The following is a 15,404-nucleotide window of genomic DNA, read 5'->3' as shown; positions in this document are numbered from 1 at the left end:
AAAATCCTCAGTCAGACTCTAACCAAGTGGAATGCAATGTCAGCCCAGTTCTAATTTTAGTTCATGGACAAAGCTGAGAATAGCAAAAAATCACATGGAGCTGCTGTGCGCAGGATCAACTGATATAATGTATGTGAGAGCATTCCGTACACGGCAAAATGCTGTGCTGCAGGTATTTTAAAACCCTCAGGCGTGACTATTTCTAAGCTCCCGAAAAATAATGTGACTTGCGGGGAGCCGAGAAGATGCAGGGACTCAAAAAAAGAATTTTGCCTAATGGCAAAGAAACCTGAAGGCAAGTTCCTAACCTAGGAAGGGAGCTCACCTGAACGGTACAAGCCGAAGGTGGGCTCCTGGCCAGGATGAAAAGCCTGCCTGAACAATACAAGCCGAGGGCAGGCCTCAGGTTACACAGCTCTCATTTTGGTATTGATGGGAAAAAATTGGGGCTTTCCTGGGAAAATAATTTCCATGTTTGTGCTGGAGAACATGGATTGCTTCTCAGGTGAGCTAGTCTTTCTGTTTTATTTGTTATTCAGTTTTCCTCAGTCTTTCCTGATTATTTACTTATTATTCTTATTTCCCATTCTTATTTTCCTGTGGTGATTTGTGATTTAACAAAATTGCAACAATAATATAATAAAAATTTCACCCTAAAGGACTTTTTCCTATTCATATCCAACTTAATTAATATATAGTGTTTATCTACTAATGAGCTACAGTAATCTTTAGAGTTAGGATTTTAATGAGGTTTATAGAAGTTAGGCATATATTATTCTTGATCAAAAGAAACTCAGCTGTGAGTCTTGTCCTTGACTTTAGAAACTTTTAGTGGTAGCTAGCTAAGTTGATTTGTATTTTGTCATACTGTTTCCCTGCCAAGGACACTTTGAAGATATACACTAGTCTAAAAACAAGATTTGTAAATGCCAGATTTTTGTAACTTCTTCAGCTTGTGGGACTTGGCTGGCCATGAGATGGTTTGTGCTGAATCTTTGCTTTCCCACATGATATGCTACACCTGTTTGTCCTTTAATTGTACTCATTAAATTTAAAGTTGAAGATTTAAAATGTGATGTATTGCTACTGTACCATGTGATCAAAAATCAAAGCCTAAGAGTTAACCAATGTACTTTTAACACTATGATGTAATCTGTAGTAAAAAACTGTCTATATAATCAACCACTTATGCTAATAAAATTTGAGCAGTCCAGCGCCCTAAAAGAAGGGACAAAGAGACTGTCTCCGTATGTACATTCGCCTACGCTGTCCATCTCCAATCGGGATGTATACTCCCTGGCTGCCGGAGCTGCCTGGAGTCCATTTTTGCTGCTGTGGGAACCACAGAGATAGTATATTCAGGGGTTAGTTTTGGCAGCAAGTTTCCTGACCTTGTGGATGCAGCAGGTCCTGGGCCACCCTCAGCAGCCCCCTACATAGGCCATGAGATATGACTCCAGGAGCTGTGTTGTGCACTAATAGCCCTTCCTTAAACTTGCTGGGGTGGGGGAGTTCCCATCATGGCTCAATGGTTAATGAACCCGACTATTATCCATGAGGACGTGTGTTCAATCCTTGGCCTCACTCAGTGGGTTAAGGATCTGGTTAAGATTGCTCTGAGCTGTGGTGTAGGCTGCAAATGAGACTCAAATCCCGAGTTGCTGTGGTTGTGGAGTAGGCTGTCAGGTGCAGCTTCGATTTGACCCTAGCCAAGGATGCAGCCCTAAAAAGCCAAAGGGGGAAAAAAAAAAATTGTTAGGGAGAATTGTTCTTTGCATTAGAGAAATTGACACACTTTTTTTTTTGGCTTTTTAGGGCTGCACCCATGGCATATACAGGTTCCCAGGCTAGGGGTCGAATCAGAGCTACAGCTGCTGGCCTGTGCCACAGCCACGGCCACTCGGGATCTAAGCTGCATCTGTGACCTACACTGCAGCTCTCAATAACGCCGGATCCCTAACTCATTGAGTGAGACCAGGGATCAAACCTGCGTCCTCACAGTTACTAGTTGGGTGTTACCACTGAGCCATTCTCGGCACTCCCATGACACAGCTATTTTAAAAATTTCTTGTTACATTTTCAAAAATATGCATATTTCAAAAATACGCTATTTCTTCACCTACTAACTTCAGAATCACCTACTGTTACTCTGGAAGATGAGAATTCTGCAGTCTTAAACCACCCACTCATTATCCTATATTTCTCCTCCTCCTGTCTTCCCAATATATAGAGATTATATCACAATTTTTCTTAAATCAGTAGTATTATTATTTGTAAATATCATTCATAGATGAACCAAATAGTGGAAATGATTACTTTCCTTTTCTTGGGTATTTTCTGAAGTGTTATTTTTTTTACTTGCTTAATTTTCTGTGTACCTATCACGAAATCTCCATATTCTTTATTTTTTTAACTTTGTGATGAAATCTCCATATTCTTAAATACATCAGCTCCCATTGTGTATCTCAGACAAGTAACTTAAACTTCCTATGCCTAAATTCTTTTTTTTTTTTTTTTTTTTTTAAATGGCCAAGCTCACAGCACATGGAAGTTCCTGGGCCAGGGATCAAAGCTGTATCACAGGAGTTCCCGTAGTGGCACAGTGGTTAATGAATCTGACTAGGAACCATGAGGTTGCAGGTTCGATCCCTGGCCTTGCTCAGTGAGTTAAGGATCCAGTGTTGCTGTGAGCTGTGGTGTAGGTTGCAGACACGGTTTGTATCCCGAGTTGCCTTGGCTCTGGTGTAGGCTGGCGGCTACAGCTCCGATTGGATCCCTAGCCTGGGAACCTCCATATGCCTCGGGAGCAGCCCTAGAAAAGGCAAAAAGACAAAACAAAACAAACAAACAAACAAAAAACAAAACTGTATCACAGGAGTTCCCTTTGTGGCTCAGTGGGTTAAGAATCCAACTAGCATCCATGAGGATGTGGGTTTAATCCCTGGCCTCACTCAGTGGGTTAAGGATCTGGCATCGTTGTGAACTGTGGTGTAGGTTACAGATGTGGTGTTGCTGTGGCTATGGCACAAGCCAGCAGCTGTAGCCCTGATTCACCCCCTAGCCTGGGAACTTCCATATGCCATAGGTTTAGCCCTAAAAAGAAAAAAAAAAAAAAAAAGACTGCATCCCAGTGGTAACCAAAGCCACTGCAGGGATAATGTCAGGTCCTTAATCCACTGAGCCACCAGGGAACTCCTGTGTCTCTGTTCTTTATTGGTAAAATGTAGATAAAAATGAGAGCTTCTCATGGGCTTTTGTGAGGATGAAATGAGTTAATAAATGGAAGAGGTAGGACAGTCCCTGAGCACAGTAAGTATTCAGTGAGGCTTTGTTATTATTCCCACCCTCCAACAGCAGAGCCAAGACAGGGGAAGGGGGGTATGGATGTGGGCTCCGTATGAGCATAAGAGGCTTTCCTAAGGCGGAGAGGGTTTTCTTCTGAGGCTGAGGTAGAATTAAGGAGAAGACAGCTTTACCGTGGAGGGGAGATAAGGGAGCTCACCTTAAATGGGGTCACTCTTTGCACAAAGTTATCTCATTCTCCAATGTTGCCGACACTGCTTTACCCTCTCCTCTGTCACTGTGTGCTTCCTGCTGCTTAGTGCCCAGAGTTACATCCCGAGGTCCCTCACGGGATCCATGGCCCTGATGGCACTCACCTGCAATATGTGTTTAGAAAAAGAAAATAAACCTCCAAGAGGGCCAAGTGGGATGGCCAGGTAAGAGAGGAGATAACAGCATATTAAAAATATAACTTCATCCAAAAGAACTCAAAGCACGATCTCGACTAGACATTTGAACCACCCCATGTTCTTCACAGCATTAGGCACAATATCCAAGAAGTAAAAGCGGCTCAACTATCCACTGACAGATGACTGGATAAAGAAATTGTGGGAGTTCCCTTGTGGCGCAGGGGGCTAAGGATCTGTCATTGTCACTGCAGCAGCTCAGGTTGCTGCTGTTGTGCAGATTCAGTTGCTGGCCAGGGAACTTCCACATACCATGGGCACAGCCAATAAAAGAGAAAAAACATTTTTTAAAGAAATGGTGGTATATTCCAACAACGGAAAGTCACATGCTACAACATGGATGAAACTTAAGAAGAGTATGCTAAATGAAACCAAAAAAAAAGGCACAAAGACAAATTCTATATGATTCCACTCACATGAAATGTCCAAAGTAGTCAAAATCATAGAAAGAGAAAGCAGAAAGAAACGTTCATGATACCATGTTACAGGAAAGAAAAGGCTGCAGATGTTTTGTTTTATTCAGATCAGCTTTTGATTAGATGAGTCCCGTCCACACTAGGGAGGCCAATCTGCTTTACTCTGTCTACGGATTCAGATCTTCCCTTCCTATCAGCCAGAAACACCCCCACAGCCACACTGAGAATACTATCTGACAAATGTCTGGGCATCCTGCAGCCTGGCAAGCTGACACTTAAGTTAGCCATCACAGTAGGTGCACGAAGAAACCCAGTTGAGAGAGAGTAAGGGATTTGTCAAAGACACACAGTTGGAAAAGAGCTGAGCTCAACACAAATGGATCTGGCCCCCACACCTTGACTCTTTTGCTTCCTTTAAAAAATTTATGGAAGTTAGGCAAAATTCTAAGTAGACGCCAATAATATCAAAGCAATTTTTTTAAAGCATTGCTTCATTTGTCTATAGAGAGGCAGTGAATGAAGGTTGGGGAATAGAGATAAGAGTAACAGGGGACTGGAGTTCCCACTGTGGTGCAGCAGCTTAAGAACCTGCCATTGTCTCTGAGGTGGCGTGGGTTTGATTCCCAGCCTTGTGCAGTGGGTTAAGGATTTGGCGCTGCCACAGCTGTGGCATAGGTCGCAGCTGCAGCTTGGATTCAGTCTCTGGCCAGGAAATTTCCATATGCCTCAGGTCTGGCCAAAATAGGAAAACAAACAAACAAACAAAAAACCTAAAAAAACAGAGGACTGGAGTTTCCATCATGGCCCAGTGAAAACAAACCCGACTAGTATCCATGAAGGTGTGGGTTCAATCCCTTGCTCAGTGGGTTAAGGATCCAGCATTGCTGTGATCTGTGGTGTAGGTCCCAGGCGTAGCTTCGATCTAGCATTGCTGTGGCTGTGGCATAGGTCAGTGGCTACAGCTCTGAATCAATTACTGGCTTAGGAACCTCCATGTTGTGGGTGTGGCCCTAAAAAAAAGAAAAGATAAAAAAATTAAAAATTAAAAAAAAATAAGAGTGGACTGGGAATAGTTCAAGTTACATAGTCCATTTTCTTTTCACTATTCCATCATAATCTGTGTTAATAGGCAGAAATTTAAAGAATGATTGTAATTTTTTTTTTTTTTTTTTTTTTTTTTTTTGCTTTTTAGGGCTGCACTCTCAGCATATGGAGGTTCCCAGGCTAGGGGTCGAATCAGAGCCACAGCTGCTGGCCTATGCCACAGCCACAGCAACACGGGATCCAAGCCACATCTGTAACCTACACCACAGCTCACGGCAACTCCAGATCTTTAACCCATGATCCAGGGCATGAATTGAAACTGCGACCTCATAGTTCCTAGTCAGATTCATTTCCACTGCGCCACAACGGAACTCCTGTAATATTTGTGTGTGTGTGTGTGTGTGTGTGTGTGTGTGTGTGTGTGTGTGCCACAGCAACGCGGCATCCAAGCTACGTCTGTAACCTACACCACAGCTCACGGCAATGCCAGATCCTTAATCCACTGAGCAAGGCCAGGGATGGAACTCACAACCTCATGGTTCCTAGTCGGATTCGTTAACCACTGCGCCACAATGGGAACTCCTGTAATATTTTTAAACAAAACATTAAGAGGAAGTGATTATTACCTTGATTTTTGTAAATTGATTTTATGGGAGTTCCCACTGTGGCGCACTGAGTTAAGAATCCAACTGCAGCAGCTCAGGTCCCTGCAGAGGTACAGGTTCGATCCTCAGGCAGGGCACAGTGGGTTTTAGGGTCCAGTGCTGCCACAGCTGCCACCTGACCTCAGATTCAATCCCTAGCCTGGGTGCGGCCATAAAAAAAATATTGATGTTATGAAACCTGGAGCATTTCCTTTCACAAAGTAAAATAAAACAATTGGACTTATGGTCATTTAGTCAAACTTCTTCCTACAAATTGTGACAAGACTATATAGTACTGTAAGTAATCATATCAAGCATAAAAGCATCTGTTTTGTGAGTGACTCATTCATTCAAATAAGAATAAGAGAAAATAATGGAACACAGGGAAAAATGGAAAATAAGATATTATCTTGGGATTTTGATCTGTAATGCTCTTTCTATGACTCTCTAGAGTCCTTTAATAAAACAAGTAAACTGTGAGTAATATGTCAGAATTCAAGGCTTTGAAGCAGAAACATTATTACTCTAGAGAAGCAAGGTACATAAGTATATGAGACTTGCTGTCATTTATCAGATCAATAATTTTTCAACATTAAGAATTCTATCTTGGAGTTCTGTTGTGGTGCAGGAGAAACAAATCTGACTAGTATCCATGAGGTTGCGGGTTCAATCCCTGGCTTTACTCAGTAGGTTAAGGATCCAGTGTTGCCATGAACTGTGGTGTAGGCCACAGATGCTACTCGGATCCCGTGTTGCTGTGGCTGTGGTGTAGGCAGGCAGCTGTAACTCCAATTGGAGCCCTAGCCTGGGAACTTCCATATGCCACAGGTGTGGCCCTAAAAAAGAAAAAAAAATTCTTTCAAAGACAGAATTTGAAGGCTATAATTGCACTTCAAATATTTGAAAAACCTAAGAACTCTTTAAAAACAGATTTATTTAGCTGTAGAACTTTCTGGAACACTGATATTCTTCAATGTGAAAATGTTCCAGTAAAAAAAGGGTGGGTAGGTGTGTGTGTGTGTGTGTGCGTGCGTGTGTGTGTGTACCCAAGGTCCTAAAAAACAGATCACACACTTGCCAAATATTAGGGAGTTCCTCTTCTCTACATTTTGATACTTGTATTAGAAAATTATAGCTACATACTCGCTTGTTCCAATTTGTCTGACAAAACAGAGCTATTTCCTCAGGAGATGGTAGGAAGTACAATTAGACACCAAATTCCTTTTCCCTGGAACTTGAGCTCTCAGTTTCCAGCCAGTCTCATGTGACTTCTGCCACATTACCCCACAGTGGCAGTCTTGGACTAACGCTAATCATTCCCTCCCCCCCTCCCCATTATCAAATGTTTTATAACAAAAAGTTAGTGTATTTACCCAGCAGTGTACTTAGAATGTACTTCTGACGTAGAGTTTTTGTGCTGGTTGTCATTTTGGATAGATCACACACACACAAACACACACACACACACACACACACTAACACACACATCATTTCCCTAAGCCAATCCTTGGTGGAGACAAAAGAAAGTATTATATGAAAACTGTTTATTCTATAGCCTCCTGGGAATGGGCCAAAAATTAGAAAGCCATGGAAGTGATTTTAAAACCTTCGTTTGTAAAAAGTATGCTGTGAGTCTAAGTAACCAATATGTCATTTAGCCAGAAAAATGCAAGTAAACGAAACACTCACTTTATTCTTGCATGAATGAAGTAGTTGCCGCAGCTTTTCCCATCGTGTAAAGATAGTTCTCACAAGAAATATAAAACTTGAGCAGTAGTAAACAATATTATGCCAGCTTATTTGAGCAATTTAAAGCTAAAATCAGATGAACACAGAATAAAACCATTATAGTCTTGCTTCAAAAGAAAAAAAACAAACAAAAGAAAAAACAATACCCCTCCTATAATCACCAAATACTGACCCCAAAATTGCACAAGCTTGCTATATGTTAAATGAGGTATTTTGGGACACATAACAAATTGAAAAGATATGCTCCTTCTGCTATTATTTTTATGCACTTATTATTATATATATAATTTTTACAGCCACACCTGTGGTATATGGAAGTTTCTGGGCTAGAAGTAGCATTGGAACTGCTGCTGCCAGCCTACACTATGGCCACAGCAACGCAGGATCCAAGCCGAATCTGCAACCTATACCAAAGTTTGCAGCAATGCTGGATCCTTAACCCACTGAGCAAGGCCAGGGATTGAACCTGCATCCTAACGGACACTAGTTGGGTTCTTCACCCACTGAGCCACAATGTGGACTCCTATTTTTATGCCCTACTTTTTACTTCCACAGGAATTAAAGTTACACCAAATTTTAAACTCTTTCACTGGATAATTCTGTGTGAATATCTAGACTACCGATCCAACTTTTGAGGATGTAGTGTATATATATACATTTGTTGGGCTGCACCACACAGGCCTGCAAGGCCTGTAGTTGCCCAGCTTTAAGAGAGAACAGAGAGGAGTTCCCGTCGTGGCTCAGTGGTTAATGAATCTGACTAGGAACCATGAGTTTTCGGGTTTGATCCCTGGCCTTGCTCAGTGGGTTAAGGATCCAGTGTTGCTGTCAGCTGTGGTGTAGGTCACAGACGAGGTTTGGATCCCGCGTTGCTGTGGCTGTGGCGTAGGCCGGCGGCTACAGCTCCGATTCGACCCCTAGCCTGGGAACCTCCATATGCCGCAGGAGCAGCCCTAGAAAAGGCAAAAAGACAAACAAACAAACAAACAAAAGAGAACAGAGAAGTTCCCATTGTGGCGCAGTGGTAACGAATCTGACTAGTATCCATGAGGACACAGGTTCAATCCCTGGCCTCTTCCAATGGGTTAAGGATCTGGTGCTGCCATGAGCTGTGGGGTAAGGCGGCAGCTACATCTCCATTCGACCCCTAGCCCAGGAACTTCCATATGTGACAGGCATGGCTCTAAAAAAAAGAAGCACAAAGAGCCTGGAGTCAGCAGCAGAGACAGAGGTGGTTTAACACCCCACCGTGGGGAGGACATGGCAGCAAACCTTGCTCCACAGGTGTGGGCAGAGCCCCAGTTATAGGGGCAATTGAGGGCAGGTTGGCTCGTTAGTTACCAGGGATACCAGTAAGGGGCATGGCCCTCACTGCCCCTTGGATAAGAACAGCACCAAGCGGGGGCTTGGGCAAGGACAGAGGAAGGTCAGTTGTTGAGCAGGATGTAGGTGAAGCGGGCCCTGGCTGAGCAGGGGAGGGACCGAGGACAAGAGAACAGGCATCTCGAGTGACCTGACCATACATCTTTTCAAAAGGCAGCGACCAAAATGGTTTTTTTTCATACATCCACAGATACTATGCCAACCTTTCAGTCTAGTAATGATAGCAGTGAGAATTTTTATTGTATTCAGAAAATATGAGGAACTGACAAGAAACATCTTATGGACATAACACCATTTCATGGAAATTGGAATGCATTGCATTTATATATCAATATTTTTAATATTCACAAACTTCTTTGGGAAACTAGTGCAGAAAAAGAGAATGGTGATTTTTAAAAATTACACTGCTCTGTCCAAGCAACATTTGAACCAACCCTTTTAATCTTGTGCCAGAAACACAATGGGACCAAGGCCAGGTTCTGGTGCAATTTATGAAGTCCTTGGTCTGCCAAGTTGTTAGCGTGATGGCTTAGCCTGTTGACTCCTCTGTCACATTTGAATATCTGATGTTTCAAATCGTTAGTCATGCTCCGATTTACGGAGCATGCAATCATGCCCGCAGCTTCCAATCACTTAATTACACTCGCATCAACTTAGCTAACCTGCCTTGGTTACTGCAGTCTAAACTCTGGCTGCATTTTCCCAGAAAATTAAATTGCCAGGTTTTTTCAGAAGATTGCATGGTTGCAACTTCTGTGCAGACTTTATAACTTTTTTTACTTTTCTTCTTACCCTATCTTTTGAACTATGGACCACATATTTAGAGGTTTCTTGCAGCCAACTTCAAGTTAAATCGTTTGTAGCGATTTTAACTCACTCTGATGTCTCCTTGGAGAATGCGGGGGTGAGGGAGCACAGCGCCTGCCTGTGGGAGGAGGCTGTCCCCTCCCCAGCTGAGATGAGTGTGAACCCATCTTTAACTATCCTGACTTTCCCCGTGTCTAATCTGAATTCTTGATCTCCCACCTGTTCTCGTTTCTTCTCCCCTGTCTCTTGGTAAGACCCAGGACAGCTGTTCCCCGTGCTTTGCATTGCAACATTCCACAAAGTACTCAGTAAAAGCCGGATATAGACAGCCCCTTAAGGGAGAACTGCAATTATTCTTGTCAGCTTCGGTTGTTTTTGTGGCTCGCCTCTGGACTGTTTCCAAATTCTTCTGCTCAGTTTTAACAAGCCGGCCGAGTTCCCTCACAGGGCTCTGACTCACATATGAATTCGCTTGGCATTAAAGGGCCCTACTGCACAGCACTGGGACTGCCTGACAATGAATTTATATCTATCTAATTCTGAGCTTGCGAAAATCAAGGATTCGTGTTACCTTCAGTGTTCACCTAAACGGTACTGCCTTTGTCACATAAAAATTGTGGTTATTTTGATGGGATAAAAATTGTCACATGAATCGTCTCAGGTTTGGCCTAAATAGTTCAGAGGTGACCTGGTCTGTCTGATGAGATTGTTACTGGAAAGATGTTACCGGAATCCGGGTTCTTGTTCACGGAGCCAAAGAAGGAACTTCTTGAACACACAGACAGCAAGCAAGCAAAAGTCTTTATTACAGGAAAGCAATTAGCTCCCAGCACAGACACTGGGAGGGGGGAGAAGAGTCCCCCTTTTTATTGTTCTATGGAGGTTTTTATTTCTTAAAGACAGGAGTACCAACGTGGGATCCAGATACCAGTTCTTCCCATTGCCCTTGCCCAGTTTACCTATATCAGTCCTTGTCCATTCAGGGTTTTAGGGGTGGATATGCCCTGTAAATTTTATGGTTTCCTTTGCTCTTCTTTGCCCTGGACTTGGAATCACCACTCTTTACATTCTTTTGCTAACAGTCAAATGGATAGGTCAGGGGTTAATTCCCACCTTGACATAAAACAAATGTGCTTTCCATATTAATCTTCCAGCAAGCAAGACCTGTTTGTCCTGTTTAGCTTTTACAACTCTTAAACCATGGACATTAATCAGGGAATATCTCTAAGCCCATGTTCCTACACTAGCTACCTGAGCTATTGTTCTGCCTCAAGATGTCACTGTCACACGTGGTGACCTTGAGTTGCGACAGAGTGAAAATGAGCTGAGGAGAGGTGGATCTGGAAAGAGCTATTTAGGAGACAGTTGAGATAGAGATATGGCCAAACTTTTTGCCAAGCACACTATGATGACAGGGGAGCAGTGGGGAAGGAAACCAGACTGCAAGTTCATGACTGCCCACTCAATTCTAACTGAACTCAAGTAAGGCCAAGCAGGAAGCGACGTTCAGGAGGCTTGTTCATGCAGTGGCAAGTAGAGTTTATGAAGTAGGCTGGGACCTGGGATCTTTTGCTGCAGTGGCTACAGTGCTTGCACCTGGACAAACACCTCCTGAGGTAACAAAATACAAAGAAAATACAGGAGACTAAAAATATCTATGTGCATGCCCAGCTGGGGCAAACTATAGACAGCAAGATACAAAAAACCTAAAAAGCCAACTGCTACTTCTGATAAAGCCCAGAGCAAAAGCAGGGTACTACACATGCCCCCTGCACACACCACCACCAAGAGGGTGGGCAAACCACCTAAGCCACCCCTTTGACCCCAACTCCTGGGCCACAAAAACCCCATATAAAGAACCAGCTTTCCCCGCCCCCAGTGAGTGAGCAAGCCAGGGAGTCTGTTGCTTATTTTCATTCCCCCTGCTGCAGCAGGGGCCCCAATAAAGCTTTGCTTGAGTTTCCTATTTGACCTGTATAACCAAGCAGGACACTATGCGGCTCCTGGACATACAAGCCTTTCTGTCCTCTGTTTCTTGTTTTTAGGGAATAAGCTTCAGTCTCCATGACCTTCCATGAGTTAGTTCCAGAGGCCAGGTTCAAACAGATGCTAATCAGGGAAGGGAGGGGATGCAGAGACCCGGGAGGTGCAGTTAAGAGACAACAGTGCAGCCTTGGGACAGCCTTCAAGGAATATAGGTAACAATATCTTTGTGCCCTTCTGGAGAGCTAAAACCCCCAACAAATGGAAGATGTTAACAACTTTTTTTTTTTTTAGGGCCACAACTGCGGCATATGGAGGTTCCCAGGCTAGGGGTTGAACTGGAGATGCAGCTGCGGCCTACACCACAGCCACAGCAATGCGGTATACGACCTACACCACAACTCATGGCAACACTGGATCCCCAACCCACTAAGTGAGGCCAGAGATTGAACCTGCATCCTCATGGATACTAGTCGGATTTGTTTCCACTGAGCCCCAGTGGGAACTCCCCAAGTGTTAACTACTTGAGGAAGCATTCTTCATCCAGAAAGACAGAGGACCACCAGAACTAGTCCTGGAGCCACTAAACACCAGTTCTGAGAAGCAACACAAGCTTGCCTCTACCCTGATCCTTATCTGTGGCCCTATTTTCCACTCAAAAAACTATAAACCACAGCCTAATCTCTCCCAAGGAAAGCAGTCTTTAAGGCATTAGCCTAAAGCAGCTTCTTTTGCCTGGCAAAGCAAGAAAAACTATCTTTATCTCCTTCACCCAAAACTCTGTCTCCACAGCAATGCCAGATCCTTAACCCACTTAGTGAATCCAGGGATTGAACCAGCATTCTCATGAATACTAGTTGGATTCGTTTCCATTGCACCTCCCTGCTGTTTTTTTTTTTTTTTTTCTCCAAATATTTAGTTATGTACAGGGCCTCTCATTTCCCAGACTCCCTTGCACCTAAGTGTGGCTGTGTGAGTAATAGTGGGATGCAATGGGTAGTGTCCAGAGCAGCTTCCAGGAATCTTCCATAAGAGATACCTTTCCCCCTTTCCCTCCATCCTGCAGTGTGGAATGTGGATGTGATGGCTGAAGTACTGTTCTAGACAGCTGACTACAGATGTGACACCAAAGGAGTGGCCTAACAGCTGGAAGGAGCCTGGGTCTCTAAGGACTTAATGGGGCAGAGCCACCATATCAGCTAATTACACTTGCAAGAGAAAGAGATTTTCTGGTTTAGGCCATCATTTGGCTGCCTCTTAGGTACGGCCAAACCTAGTCCTGAGATACTTACCGTGAAGTATTATGATGACTGAGACACAGAGAGTGTTGAACATGGTCCTGCTGCAGAGTAAACACTCAGTACCATGGGTTTCCCTCCTCCCTTTTTGTACCTAAATAGGGTCAGTAGGATTAATACTGTGGAGTATAGTCTCTCCCACTTTCCCAGATTTGTTGTATTTAAGCCAAGTTATTCCATTAAACTGGCTGTTCGTCTATCCTCTTCAATTTTTTTTTTTTTTTTTGCTTTTTTAAGGGCCGCACCCATGGCATATGGAAGTTCCCAAGCAAGGGGTCCAACTGGAGCTGGAGCTGCCAGCCTATACCACAGCAATGCCAGATCCGAGCCACATCCGTGACCTACACCACAGCTCACGGCAATGCCAGATCCAATGAGCAAGGCCAGGGATTGAATCTGCATCCTCATGGATGTCAGTCAGATTCATTAACCACTGAGCCATGATGGTAACTCCTATCCTTGTCATCTTTATCCACAATGTCTATCCCAGGGCCTGGAACTGAATACATACTCAATAATAAATATGTGCAGAATGAACTAATTTATCAGTTTCAGGGGGAATGTTAAATAAGGCTGAAGACTTCAAGGAAAGGTTTGTGCAGTGTAAAGTGAAATCCATCAACTTTCTCAAACTATGATTTACTTAGAAGTCAGCAAAGGAGTTACCACTGTGGCTCAGTGGAAATGAACCCAACTAGTATCCAGGAGGAGGGGGATTGATCCCTGGCCCTGCTCAGTGGGTTAAAGGACCCAGAGTTGCCATGAGCTGTGGTGTAGGTCGCAGACATGGCTCTGATCTGGTACTGCTGAGGCTGTGGTGGAGGCCAGTAACTGCAGCTCCAATTCGACCCCTACACCATATGCCACCGGCGTGGCCCCCCCACAAAAAAGAAGTCAGCAAAGAAATCCATCAAATGATCTTTGGGTCCCACCTGGACTGGGAAGCTATAGGAAATGCCCAACTAGCCTGTGGGTGCTGTGCTTCTTCCTACATAACCAGAATAACCAGTTCTTGGAATATTTCAAGATTTGGTACATTTTGATCTCTAAAATGGAAATTAGTACCAATCTGGCTTCTGTCCTTCAAACTTCCTTCCCTATTGTGCTTCCTTTTCAAAATCAGAAGAATGCTCTACATAATGAATGGAACCTTGATTTTCTTTCGTTCTTTTTCTTTTTCTTTTTTTTTTTGCTTTTTAGGGCTGCACCCAGGGCATACAGAGGTTCCATGGCTAGGGGTCTAATTGGAGCTACAGCTGCTGACCTACACCACAGCTCACAGCAATGCTGGTTCCTTAACCCACTGAGCGAGGCCAGGGATCGAACCTGCAACCTCATGCTTCCTAGTTGGATTCGTTCTGCTGCGCCACACAGGAACTCTGGAACCTTGATTTTTATTTCCCAACAATAATTTTGGGCCAATAACTTTGGCTTTTCCCCTGAGGACATAGAGTACACTCCAACCTCCAGATACATTAGTGAAGGACCTGAATTTTCTGGCTTCTCCCACTCCCCCTTTTTTTGGGCTCCTGTGGCATATGGAGTTTCCAGACCAGGGATCAGATATGAGCTGTGGCTACAGCAGCACAGGATCCTTAACCCATTTTGCCAGGTGGGGAACTGACCTGCATCCCAGTGCTCCCAAGAGGCCACCGATCCCATTGTGCCACAGTGGGAACTCCAAGAGAGTGGTTGGCTTCTCCCCTTTAATTCCAACCTTTAGGAATTTTTTTTTTTTTCCCTCTTTTTGCCTTTTCTTGAGCCGCTCCAGCGGCATATGGAGGTTCCCAGGCTAGGGGTCTAATCGGAACTGTAGCTACCGGGCTACGCCAGAGCCACAGCAACGTGGGATCTGAGATGCATCTGCGACCTACACCACAACTCACAGCAACGCCGGATCCTTAACCCACTGAGCAAGGCAGGAAACGAACCCGCAACCTCATGGTTCCTAGTCGGATTCGTTAACCACTGCGCCAAGATGGGAACTCCCAACCTTTAGGAATTTGACTAAGGCCTTGTTTTACCCACCACCCACCAATGATGTGTAGAGCCCTGTGGACGGCAGCTAGCACTGAGCTCCTGGCCCCCTGTCCCTTCCAGGGGGATCCTCTGATCTTAACATCCAACACACAATGGAAAGCAAATCCACTGCTGAATTCTTAAAGGAGGAGACAAAAGAGAAGGTGGTAATGGCAGGGATTTGAGATAGAAGAGCTAGATGGAGTGTCTGAGTCAGTGATGTTGGACTCTCAGGGGAACATGCTACATACTCATTTGAAGACTCTTGTTCTTCTTGTTTTCTCCTTTTCTAGGTGAGGGGAAATTTTTACT

This window comes from Sus scrofa, chromosome 4 (assembly GCF_054392235.1).
Source record: "Sus scrofa isolate SSC_HxYL_T2T_F1_AM1 chromosome 4, Sscrofa_HxYL_maternal_Yorkshire_Landrace_v2.0, whole genome shotgun sequence".
Lineage (NCBI taxonomy): Eukaryota > Metazoa > Chordata > Mammalia > Artiodactyla > Suidae > Sus > Sus scrofa.
Note: the sequence above shows the minus strand (reverse complement) of the source record.